Source organism: Rhinolophus hipposideros (genome assembly GCF_964194185.1).
Source record: "Rhinolophus hipposideros genome assembly, chromosome: 9".
NCBI classification, from domain to species: Eukaryota; Metazoa; Chordata; class Mammalia; order Chiroptera; family Rhinolophidae; genus Rhinolophus; species Rhinolophus hipposideros.
In genome coordinates this window covers 78787648-78800467 of record NC_138055.1, presented here as the reverse complement: position 1 = coordinate 78800467, position 12820 = coordinate 78787648, and positions in this window count along the sequence as shown.

Below are 12820 nucleotides of genomic sequence, written 5' to 3'. Positions count from 1 at the left end.
ATGGATAAATTTTGTAGTGGCTCATTGTCTCTTTTTCTGAACTGAACTTGAGCTTTCTGCAAGTACATTTTTCTTTTCATTGTATTTTTAGGCACTGTGGCAATGATTAGGGATGTTTTAAGCTGCCTTTATGGAAAGGATCACTTTCTCTTCTGGGAATACAAGCGAAAGACAGCTTCTTCTATTGTATAAATATCAACATATATTCTGTACACGTGTTCTTCATCACACTTGTGGTATAAGTCACTTCAATATCTTGTGTACCTAGTAAGTGTTAAATAAATGCTAATTTATTTCCTTAGATAAACATAGCTAATTTCTCAAGGGCCAGATTTGTTATCTGTTTCTCATAGAAATCTTATTAATCTCATCATAATCTGAGAGACTATGGGACTCAAAATCTATATCATATTAATCCAAGAATTCTTAGCATAACTCACATTTTCTAGAAATGGTAATCATATCCCCCACACATCATGAGGGGATGATACAAATCAGTAAGTTTAATTATACTACCTTTTTTGCCATATGATTGCATCCACAATACAAGATTGTGCCCAAGGAAAGCAAAGTTTGGAAGTATCCATTCACAAGAAAACTATTAAATAAGCTATGGTGTATAAATATAATTAAACACTATACAACAATGAAAATGAATGAAGTAGAGCAACAAGAAACTGTATACATATATCTTAGAAACATATATTTTTGAAGTACCTGGAGACTATGTTTAACATAATATTGTTTCCACTAAGACAGGCAAATAAAATATGGGAGGAATACCTAAATAGATTCTTAATACTGAAAATGTTCTAGTATGTGCATTGGGAAAAGGTTCCATAGAATTACACTTTTATGCATATATCGTACATACATGTTAAATATTATTTTATAAGTATAATGTACAACTCTGGATGCACAGTATAAAAGCATAAAATGATTTTTATACAAAGTATAAAATACTATATTAATAAAATAAATAATAATGCAAAGAGAAAACAGAATAAGAATTGTTTTTGCAAGAATTCATGCAAGACAGGTTTGTGCACTGATTTTCTAACCCAGTGTCCCATCTACTAAATTAAAATTAGTACTTAAGAGTAGATATCAGGATAGTTTTAGATAATGACCATGGAATCAGTTGGGTTCTCTCAGTTTCAGTAGTCCTATCTTTTAATTTATCCGAAGTGCTCTTTCAATAACTCAGAATTTTTAAAGGATGATACATGTCATGAGCACCATGCATGCTATATGGGTCAGGGGCACATGATTGCTTTGTATAATAACAAACCACTGCAAAATTCAGTGGCTTAAAAAAGTAATCAGGCATTCTCACACTCACAGGACAATTGGAAAGCTCTGTTTCAGTCTGTAGGTTTGAGGGCTGGTTGGGGGAACTCTGTTTCATGGGTCATTTTTAGAAATGGTAGAAGAGGACCCACCCAGGGTTACTGGAATATATTTTTCTGGCAAAAGCAACAGTACAAGAGGGAAAGCAAAAATGTGCAAGAAAGTTTAAACCTCTGTATCACATCTGCTAATATTAGCCAAAGCAAATCACATGGCCATGCTCTAAGTCAAATGGTGGGAAGGTGAACTTGAATGTGGATTTATAAGACAACTACAGGCGAGTGTAAAATTAGGACCAACCCAATAATTCAATCCAATACACAAATTTACTAAGTAGTCAACTAAGTTATATGTTGTACGAGGTGTTTCCTCTACTCAGACCCATCATTCACTCTTCCCTGAGCACTATACGTCACACGCACAATCTGGTCTGTATATAATTTAGATCCCAATTTGTATTCAAAACGTTTTCTTTAAAACAGATACACAGCAAGCATTGTGATGCAGCGGATATCATTGGTACCAGCAAGTATCAGAGAAGACCTCATTATCAACATTTTTCTGAACAATGATTATTAAAATAAAGTTTCCCAGGACTTTTAAGTTCATCACCACTGAAGAAGAAATACTTTCTGGTCTTTTACTTGATAGCAGCAGGAATTTACCTTATGTGTTTTTGAGATTGGTATTGAGAGACATATTTTTGTTTGTTTGTTTGTTTTTGTTTATTTGTTTGTTTTTCCAGTCTGGCCTGATGGAATCCACTGAGACACAGCTTATTATCCATTCCCATTGAACAATAAAAAGTCTCTAGTTATTATTTTGAATTTAGAAAACTTACAGTTGCTATAACTGTTCATCCACACAAGACTTCTGATTCTTTTTTTCTTTAAACAACCACTTTATTGAATATTTTATTTGATTTATAGAGTCATTACTGCAATTAAAGTGAGAAGAAACTATGGATACTCTTTTTTTTTTTTTTAGGTGACTACATATCCTTTGCTCATTCAAGATGTGTTTCCTTAAAATGGTAATGCTAACTGAGCATGATTATATTTCATCCAATTCCAGTTTTATGTTTTAATTTATATGGTGGACTCATAGAGACTCTAAGTATTACATTACATAACTTAATAGAAAATTAATTTTCTGTTTTAAGATTTAAAACAAAGAAAAGTCAAGTTGGTAACAGAGATAATTCTTCTCTGGAAACTATCCCAGTACTGGTTAAATACCAAATAACAATTTGAGAGTGACATTCTATTGAAGACTTCTGATTCTTTTACATCCAATCCAATCTCTATGGCTATAATCTAAATTGTGTTTTGTCCACTTATTGAATTCCAGTGTTCATCCTGATTCTATTCTTTTCTAAAATCTTGTTTATTTTCAAAGTATCTGATTTCATAATTCTTATCGTTTTAAAAATGTTTATCTTTATTAAATTTATTGGGATGACATTGGTTAGTAAAATTATATAGGCTTACTCATTAACTATTTTTGCCATACTAAGGCTCTTTCTTCTTCACAGAGCTTGGTTGGTGAAAAACCCTTTAAAAATAATGTCCTTCTCTCTCCTGTTGTTTTTATTGACTTTTAAAAACATCCTTTTTTTTATTTTTGTATATCAGGTTTATTTCTAAATTTATAAGATTGTGTCACTATTTGTTTTAAATGAAAAAAAATCTAGGTGTTAATTTTTTCTGGTTTGGAAATTTGAACAATTTTCTGCTGATCAGCACTTCCTAACATTAGGATGAGTACTTCTGCTTATGGAATAAACCTTTTCTCAGGATTTTTTTCTCTATATATTGTACAAGTCCATGAACTTTGCGTTGCCCCTTTTTTTAAGCATGAAATGGAAGACTAAATATTAAGTTAAGTAATTTGTCCTCAGGGTATGAGGTGTGATCACAATATATGGTGAATGTTTAATTTTAAAAATTTATTACAGTGAAAGACACATTGCCATTAATCCCCCTCAAAACACTCTACCTCATTTCGAACACACTTATCCCATCATTCTTGCCACTTTCTGAAGCAGTTCTGAAAGTCCTCTTTCTTGAGTGTCTTTAGTTGCACTGTCCTGGCTGCATCGATGTCCTGACTCATTTTGACTTTGAGGAAGAGCCAGACGTCACACGGTGCCAGATCCGGTGAATAAAGTGAATGAGGATACACCATACTGTTTTTATTTGACAGAAATTGCCATACACCAGAAGTGATGTGTGACATGAAGTGTTATCATGATGGAGGATGATTTATTGCACACTTTAAAACACACCTTCTCTCAACCGTAGCTCACACCTGACTGACTCCATGGAACAAACTGAAAGTTATCACACGCTGTTACTAAGGTTTGATGCACTGCTTCCCGTATTGAAGATCCCTGCCTTTCCATTGGATGGTACTTGGCAGCAGCCTTCACCGTAATTTGTGACCACACCTCATACATACAAGAGATTTATGGATCTTAAAGTCTAGAATCAATCCATCCAGGCAGATCATTATACTGCATCAATTTGATTTTCCAAACTATCCAGTTATGCTTTAAGAAACAAATCACTGAAATCTGAATTTGTGTGATTAAAGGAATCCTCTCAGTTTGAGAGGTGGAGCTCAAAGCAGGTTTTGTTATTTTCTCACTTCTACAGAAAATTCCTGATATTTAATATACCTTTTATATTTAGAAGAAGATAGAAATAAATATCGGGGAGGGGGTTAGAATCCTTAGTCAAAGAGGAAGTTAAGTGTCAAGTTGTCCAAGGACTCTTGGCATGATAGAGTTGTGCTAATGGTGGAGAAGAAGAGGGTGAGGGGTTGTTTAAAAAGCCTGTGAGTTGAAAAACATTTTTTTAAAAAAGATTTTCTTTGTCCAATAAGAGAATAAATAATATTTCTATTGCCTCAGGTGATCCTGGAGTTATGGCCATGAGGGTCTATCTATTTGTAAGTTTAGTTCTTCTCAGAGTGATCATGAATTCAGGTATTGAACTGTTCAGGCACAAAATACCCATCAACCACATTTCTACATTTCAAATATTGCAATGATGCCTAAATTTGAACTACATTACATCATCCAGCTTTAAATTTAAAGTCTATAGAATTCAACTCATTTAGAGAGTACTTTGGCGAAGAAAATCCTGTTCAGAGTTGTATTTACTAGTGATGATGAAGATAGTTTCAAGCCCTACTAATAGTTCCCAGAAGGCTCCTAAGTCAATTTACTCAAGATCTTGAGGCAACAGGAAGAATATATAAAGCACTGAATTTAAGGCTTATACTCTCTATCTCTGTTTTACTCTACCTCTGATTCTTATAAGAATTGGAAGAGGAGTAGGTAGCAACAAGCTTCCTTAAAAAGGAATCTGAAGATGACTTGAATTAATTTTTAAACTATACATGACTCATTTCTCAGGAGAAAAGTTTATACACTACATGTATATGTATAACTCCATGTATAGTAGTTGTATTAGTTTCCTGTTGCTGCCGTAACAGATCACCACAAACTTAGCAGCTTAAAACCACACATTATCATACAGTCATGAAGGTCAGAAATCCAAAATCAAGAATAATGGCGATTAAAAATAAAGCAAAACATTTCTGTGTTTCCTTCTGAACTACTAAATCAAATATAATGAATTTTTATTTGATCAGATGTAAAGATAGTCTACACTTATTAACAAGTGAAATATGATTTTATGTGTAACTGAGATTTAGATATTAATTTTTAGGTTGTTTGATCCTAGCATCTTTATGAAATAAAAAAGTAATAAAGAAGCATTATATACATGAACACCATCGAGCATTTGTCATCAAATTGTAACTTTTAATGATATTTCAGAGAATGAAATCTGTCTGCAAGGTAAGTACTGAGATCTCCAGAGAATTAAAGCAACACTCACAACACGTTCTAGCACTTATTTTGGAACTATTTTGACAATGTAATAATCTTTTAACTTATAGCTAGATTATAGCATTTTCCTTTAGTTTGGAAAATGCCTCATTAGATCATTCATGCAAGAAAAACTAAGCAGCAAGTTGCATCTACATTGACACTTATTGAGAATTCTCAGCTCAAATTTAGGAGGGAATTAGTAAAAGAAACGAGCTTTGTCAAATTCTACTGCAATTTGATGAAGAAGTCAAGAGGAAATGGAAATTTATCTGTCACTTTTACCTTTTACATCTATTCATATCAAAATGTCATATCTTTCAAATTGAGGGAAACTTTGTCATTTCTTTTGTAATTTGTTCAATTTCAAATTAACTGAAAATCTTGACATAGCATAATTTAGTTTGATTTCCCAAGTTATCTCCTGGGAACAATTTTATTTAATCAAAATTAATCCATAACTTTGTGTCAGAATTAAAAAGAAAGATTGATTGCCAATTGGTAACACAGAAAATGTTGAGATTGCTTCTTTTCTGAATTAATCTTGATGTGGGACAGTAATAGGGAGCAGTCAGGAAGAATAGAATTTTTTTAAAAATGCTTAAAATTTATACTACTAACTTTGGCAACTAAAAATCTCTTTATATTGTGTTTTTTTTTTTCCTTTTTTTTCCCCATCTGAGAATAGAGAGGCAATTGTTAAACTCAAAAATCTTCTTTCCACCTCTTATTTGGGATGCTAAGGGTGTCCGGCACCATTATTGTTCCAAAATATAACCACAAGCCCTCAGGCATTAGTAATGTTCACTTCTATTTGGTTTCCCTCTCCAAACAGGATACAATTTTCTTCCATTAAGCAAATCTTCATTAATCACCTGCTGTCTTTAGCCTTGTGCTTTATTTGTTTCATAATTTACAAAATAATAAATTCTTAGCTCACAGAATATAATATTCTGCTTTTGACAATGACACCAAGTACAGTTTATAGGTGAATGTGAAAGTTTCTGTCCATGGGAACACAGCCTACATATAATTATCTGAAAAATGTAAATATTAAAAGTTGGTTTAATTGGTTAAATATTATCTACAGGAGACAACTAGTTATTTATTTTTCAAAGAATATATAATACAGAGAAAATGACCAAAAATTAAAACATTTGAGAAAAGAGAAAAATGACAATCAGCACTAAATATGGAAGAAATTATTTCTACTCCTTAAACTCACAGTGGTGTAGCAAATCTCAAGCAGCAGAAGGTATTCCAGTGTATTGCACATTTCATGTAATGTGCTGTTTCCTCATTGTATGAAACTGTGTGATAACAATTAAGAACAGAAACAAGGGTCTAACAAGAAATAGAGTAGCAAACAGCTTATAACTTGGAGTAATAGTGAAAGGAAGATTGAGAAAGTTTACATTATTGTTTGAATAAGTGACCAGTGGGCCATACAGTAATACATAACCAATAATTTTAATTCCCTAAAATTTGTCAATCACTATATTAATTAGGGGATTTGTAATAAGGAGCCAAAACCTATGTTGTTACTTTCTTATTCAAGTTAAGTACTCAGAGATGCTAGATATTGAATAGAAAATGAATGAAAGGTAGAGAGAGAAACAGATATTATAATTCAAATAAATGAGATTCTTTAAGAGCATATACTAAAGGGACATGATTGGAACTGGTGTGGCAGGGTTGGCTCCTCTTTTGCTAAGATTTGAAGAATGACTACGATTGAACAGGGTGAGAGTGGGTTGCAGTAAGGGTAGTTACACTAAGTAGAAGAAAGAACATGTGCAAATGTTCTGTGAATAGATGGACAATGTGAGTGTTGAAAAGTGAAAGTGGACCAGAGCACAGAGAGTGAAGCATGCCGTGGTATAACATGGTGCTGTGGTTTCACCGTGCACAGCCTCCTAGATCGTGTTAAGGAGAGAAAATTACTCTATCCTAAGAGCAATTGGATGTCATTGGTGTGTTTTAAGCAAAGTATGAAACACAATCACATTTGCAGTTTGAAAAGATCACTCAAGCTCTGATGAGTGGATTTAGGGAACACTATTAAGAAGCTTTGTGGAAAAGAGCAGAGCATAAAGGTGACCATGGAGGGAGGGGGGAGGAAAGAGATGCCTATGTATTCAGGGGATACTTAAGAGACAAAACTGATGAGGCTTAGTGAAAAATGGGACAAGGGGAATGAGGGAGAGAGAAACATCTAGGATGACTGGATAAATAGATCATGACATTAACTGACAGAGGAGACATTGGAAGAAGATCAGGACTGTGAATTTAATTCAGTGTTGGATATTTTTTTTCATTTGAGGTACATTTGAGACATCCAGATGGAGATATCAAATAGGCAGTTAGATCAAAACAATACTCGCACATGTTACCAAATTAAGTGGTACAGAAGAGTATATGGTTAAAAGCAATAGTTTTCAATTCTCTTATTTCCCTCTCTTTGAGCAAACTCTTCTAACCATTTCTGTTTTGTTTTGTTTTTTTAATTTAATATTATTAATTCTGACGGTGAACCCATAACTTCAGAAAATGAGCTCATATTTCTTTTCTTGATTTATCAATTTCCATTACCATCTCCTTATGACTGAGGTAAAAGATAATATTTTCCTCATCTCTATGCTGATATTTATATTTTTATTTTTTCAAACTCTTACTGAAGACATATTAGTGATTAAAGATGACAATTTTTGTGATTTATTTTTATTATTTGTATTTACCCCTGCCCCAATTAGTAGCTGAGTTTAATTTATTATAATTAATTCTATGCTATGTGTCAAGTTTTCCGAATTTACTTGTCTTACTAACTTTTACAGTTCCCATATGACAAAAAAGAAAAAACAAACAAACAAACAAAACTCTTTCAGGTGTAATGAAAGTGTATCACCTAAACAGATGGGTTACAAATTCATTTGCAGTTTTCATTGATAAGAATTTTTGGATATATCCTTGTAGCTAAAGATATGAGGTATATGCACAATTAAGGAAGATATCTTTTTAATATCTGCAAAAGATATGGCCCTGCTATAAAGAAATATAAAAAAAAACTAAATAATACAGAATCCCACTAACAAAAACAAGCATATAAAGTTGAAAGTGATGATAAAAGAATATTATTTTGGTATCAATTGTCAAATGCATTCTTTCATTCATTCATTCATTCATTCATTCATTCATTCAACAAATTTATATGAATTAGAGGGTCTTCTAGATGCTGAAGCTATGGCTTTAATGGATTCTTCAGACAGTAAACAAATATATATATTGTCTTTCTCATAATTCTGTTTTCTATATTATCTTCGATTATCAGTATCCTTACATATAATACTCTTTCAAAACATTGAAGTTCCCCCTATAAATATTTTATAATAATTATATTAACTATAATAATTCATAGTCATAATTAACTATTATTAATTATAGGCTATATGTTAATATATTAATATAATTAAAGACAGCACATAATAAGGAAAGAAAATATGCCTGTCTCCCTTATTATAAAGTAGTATTAGGGAAATATAATCAACCCTTAGTAGATAGGTTTAATGCGTGCCAACTAGTTAATAGTGTTTACATTTCATTTGATCTATAATTAGTCACATATGAAACTTGCATATTAATAATATTAATAATACCTGTGGTGAACACTGTGTTCTGCACTTCATACGTATTGTCTCATACTTTTACTAGATGTACTGCATTATTTAGTAACCCTAAATCTTAGTGGTTTAAACCAACAAAGATTTATATCTTGTTCTTATTACATGTATATGACTGTTTGGTTGGGGGCTCTGTTTACGCTATCCACTTAAATACAAACTGATGGAAGAAGTACTGTATGGAACATTGAGAATGGCAATTTCCACACAAGCTCTTCAGTCTTTCCAATGGAAGTGATTATCGATCAAAGACACAAGTTCCAACTAACTTCAAGGGGACTGGAAGGTGCAATTTTACCATGTGCCATGGAAGTGAATTAGATTTGGTTGTCAAGATCACTAAAAGTTCTAAATGGGATCTTTATAATTTACACTTTGTAGATTTAAAAAGATAGCGTTTGAGGAATTTGGTAACATTTTCAGGGTCACATAATATTTATGAAATAAGAATTATGTTATAGAAAGATTATCTTAACAAAAAAGTATCTACCGTATAGTAAAATAATGTGGGTAAAAATCAGCTGTTAAGGGAAAGTATTATGAAATCATTATAAGTTTCACATGTGAATATTCTGTCGCCTGAAGTTCAAAAGAATTTTTTGTAATTACGTCTAGATATTTTAATCTTAGAACAAAATAACTTGTTGTTCTACCATCATAGCCACGAGATCATAACCATTACATTAACTTAGACCCTTTGAGCAATATATGAGAATTTCCATTGAAATAGGCTTAAATTTTAGTGTATTTTCACTAGAATTATAAATATTATATTGTTTTTTAAATGTAGTATTTGTATAAATACATATATATATATATATATACATACATATATATATTTACATGTTATATATCTTAGTATGTGGCTAAGCCACCTGGCGTGGCTTAGATAAAATCCATTTCAATGCAAAGGGAAATGTAAAATTGTAGAGGTCCCTTGTAGCATATCATTCTATGAAAATATTTACCTTCCAATTATTTTTAGCATTTGAAATAGCAATAAAAATGGATAAGTAAAATTCTGTTAAATTGAACAATGTTCAAAATATACTACCTATATTTAAATGTAAGAAAAAGGAATAATCCTCAATAACCGTGCAATTGTTTATCTGGTCTGGTGATTTATCTGCCTGTTCCACCATCCAATAGTATTCTTTCTAGTTCTGCTAGAAGTCAAACTGTTGTTATAAATACTATAAAGAAATACATAGGTCTAATGTTCAGGTAATCAGAATAAGTAATAACATAAATAATAATATGGATATGTAACATAAGAAATTTTTCTGAAAATGTTTTACCATTTTACTGTCAAGTGAAGACAGAGGGCGAGATTATGATTGCACAAATTGGGTGTATGAAAAGAAACAAATGGCCTTTGTCTTCAGAAAGTGAAAATTCCACAAGTAGAGTGATACATTAACTCAAAAGAATGAACTAGATAATAATGAATTGATAGAATTTGTGGTAGGTATTTCAAGAGTCAGAAAGAGCAGTTCAGAGAATGCGGGAAGTTTAATGTCATCATAAAAATTGCTGTTCTGTCATGTGGCCTAGCCACTTTTGTCTTTTAAGATGAGTGGCTGATTCAGCACTTAGATTCTAACAATACAGTTTGATATCTTCATTTCAATAGAAAACAGAAAATCTTTACATTTCTCAATGAAGTGTTTCAGTTATTTTAAAATAATTTTAAACATGAAAAATCTGGAAATGTTAGAAAAAGTAAAATTGTATATTTTAGTAATAAGCACTATAAACAGAGTCTGTGACCAGCAACATGACTTCATGCTCCATCCTAAGAGAATATGAACTGAACCTGAAAGTATCACCTGGCCCCTAGACAACTGACATCTCCTACTTCTCAGGTACTAAAAAACAAAAGCTAAACTCTTGCAATGATTGTGGCTGATGACTCTGCTTAGAAGCATCAATCAATGAAATGGCAACTTTGGTCATTACACACTGACACAAATTTTAAACACATAATGTATTAGAAAAAGATCCTTGAGGATAATTATCCATTTGCTCAGGCATAAAATCTCATCAAGCTTAGTTTATAAAGACAGAGTATGATTTTGACTCAGTATGTAAGCTATTATAGTTAATCCTTCTATTAATCAACTTTTGGATACTTTGCAATAATTTATATTATTAGTCAAAATGACATTAATATTTATTTCCCGGGTACCTGGAATTGTTACCTTCAATATATGACAAGAAAAAAAATAAAACAAGAAATGGAATTTTTAAAAATTCAGTTGATTAAGATGTTGTATTGTGTATTCCTTCCAAGATAAGCATGTTTTTAATGATAATACAGCATTCCAATAAAAATAAAGTGAAATACACTAGAGTGATATTAAAAAAAACACACAATAAAACTATTCTCTGTAAAATCCATGAGTCCTTTCATTTCTAGTGATGTTCTCCACAAACTATTAATCACAAATTGATTCAGTGTTAATATGAATCACAGGAACCAAAATACTTCAGCCTTATGTATAACAAGACAATGGTGTTTTATTACCTTTAGAACCATGGTGCCCTCAAGGAAAATCGAGTATTAGACTTTTGTAGCTCTTGTATACAGAGGGTGCCAAAAAAAGTATACACATTTTAAGAAAGGAAAAAAAAAATAAATGTATGCTGATAGTAACCACTTTGAGCACCTCTTGCAATTGCAGAAGTTAAATGTGATTTGTATTCATCTTTTGTTATCAGTATATAATGAGTATTACAATTTTAATACAGTTTTTTTCTTTCATAAAATGTGTATACATTTTTTGTCACCCTCTATATGTATATTATACTCAGGGCAGTAATGTTAAGACTGCAAATATGAAAAAAGAAATAAGAAAATACAAACTGTACATTTTCTTATATTTTATAAGCCAAAGTAAAGATTTGTTTTGAATTGTGAATTTGGCTCAACCTTGATAATCATGAATTTTATGATGCGTCATTATAACTCAAAACTCTAACAAGACGTGCTTTAATTTGATTAGATTTAACTTTACTGTCATTGTTTAATCAGTCAGCCATATTTCTTAATATTTAATCATTCTAATATTTAATCATTTAATACAAGATAAACCAAACTTATAGTTTTAATACTATATGTGGGAAAAGGTCAATATTTGAAGTAGATTTATAAGTCAGAGGTTGATATATGGTTTGGAAGAGGAAATTTTAATTTAATGAAATTCTTTTGTTTTGATTTGGGTTCCTTATTCTCTTTCACCCATTCTTAGTTTCCCATTCTTCCATGTTCAAACTCTCAATTTCATGAAGTGGGACTTCATGATAAAAGTGGGGGAAATAAGAAGAAGACATGATCAATGTGGAAGTTTGAGATTAATTCATTTAGTGCATTCAACATACATTTGCTATCTAATATGTCTTGGGTGGTGTTCTAAGGACTAGTGCAACAAAAGTAAATAACATCTAACATTCTCCTGGAACTTATATTCTAGTAAAAGCAACACATGAGTAAAGACCTGAAGGAGGGGAGGGGATGAAACATAGTGCTCTCTTGGTGAACAGCATTCTAGTCAAAGGGAACTGCAAATTCAGACGTCTTAGGACAGGAGCCAACCTGGTGTTCATGACAAAAAGTGAAGAAGCCAGTTCAGTATAATAGAGTGAACAAGAAGAGAGTAGGCTAATGGGTCTTCAGATTGACCCCGTCCCTGCAGAAAAAAAAAAAAAATGGACCCAAGGAATTGACCCTAAAGTGTTTTAACTGCTCCTTGGTTTGGTTTAAATGATAAAATTCTGGAGGATACTCTCACCACACAGACTCTTACAGGTGAATATGAGACGTGATCAATAGATAATCACAAGGTTACAATTTGACAAGAGATCAGGAACTCTGGAAAATTGTGCCAACTCAGTG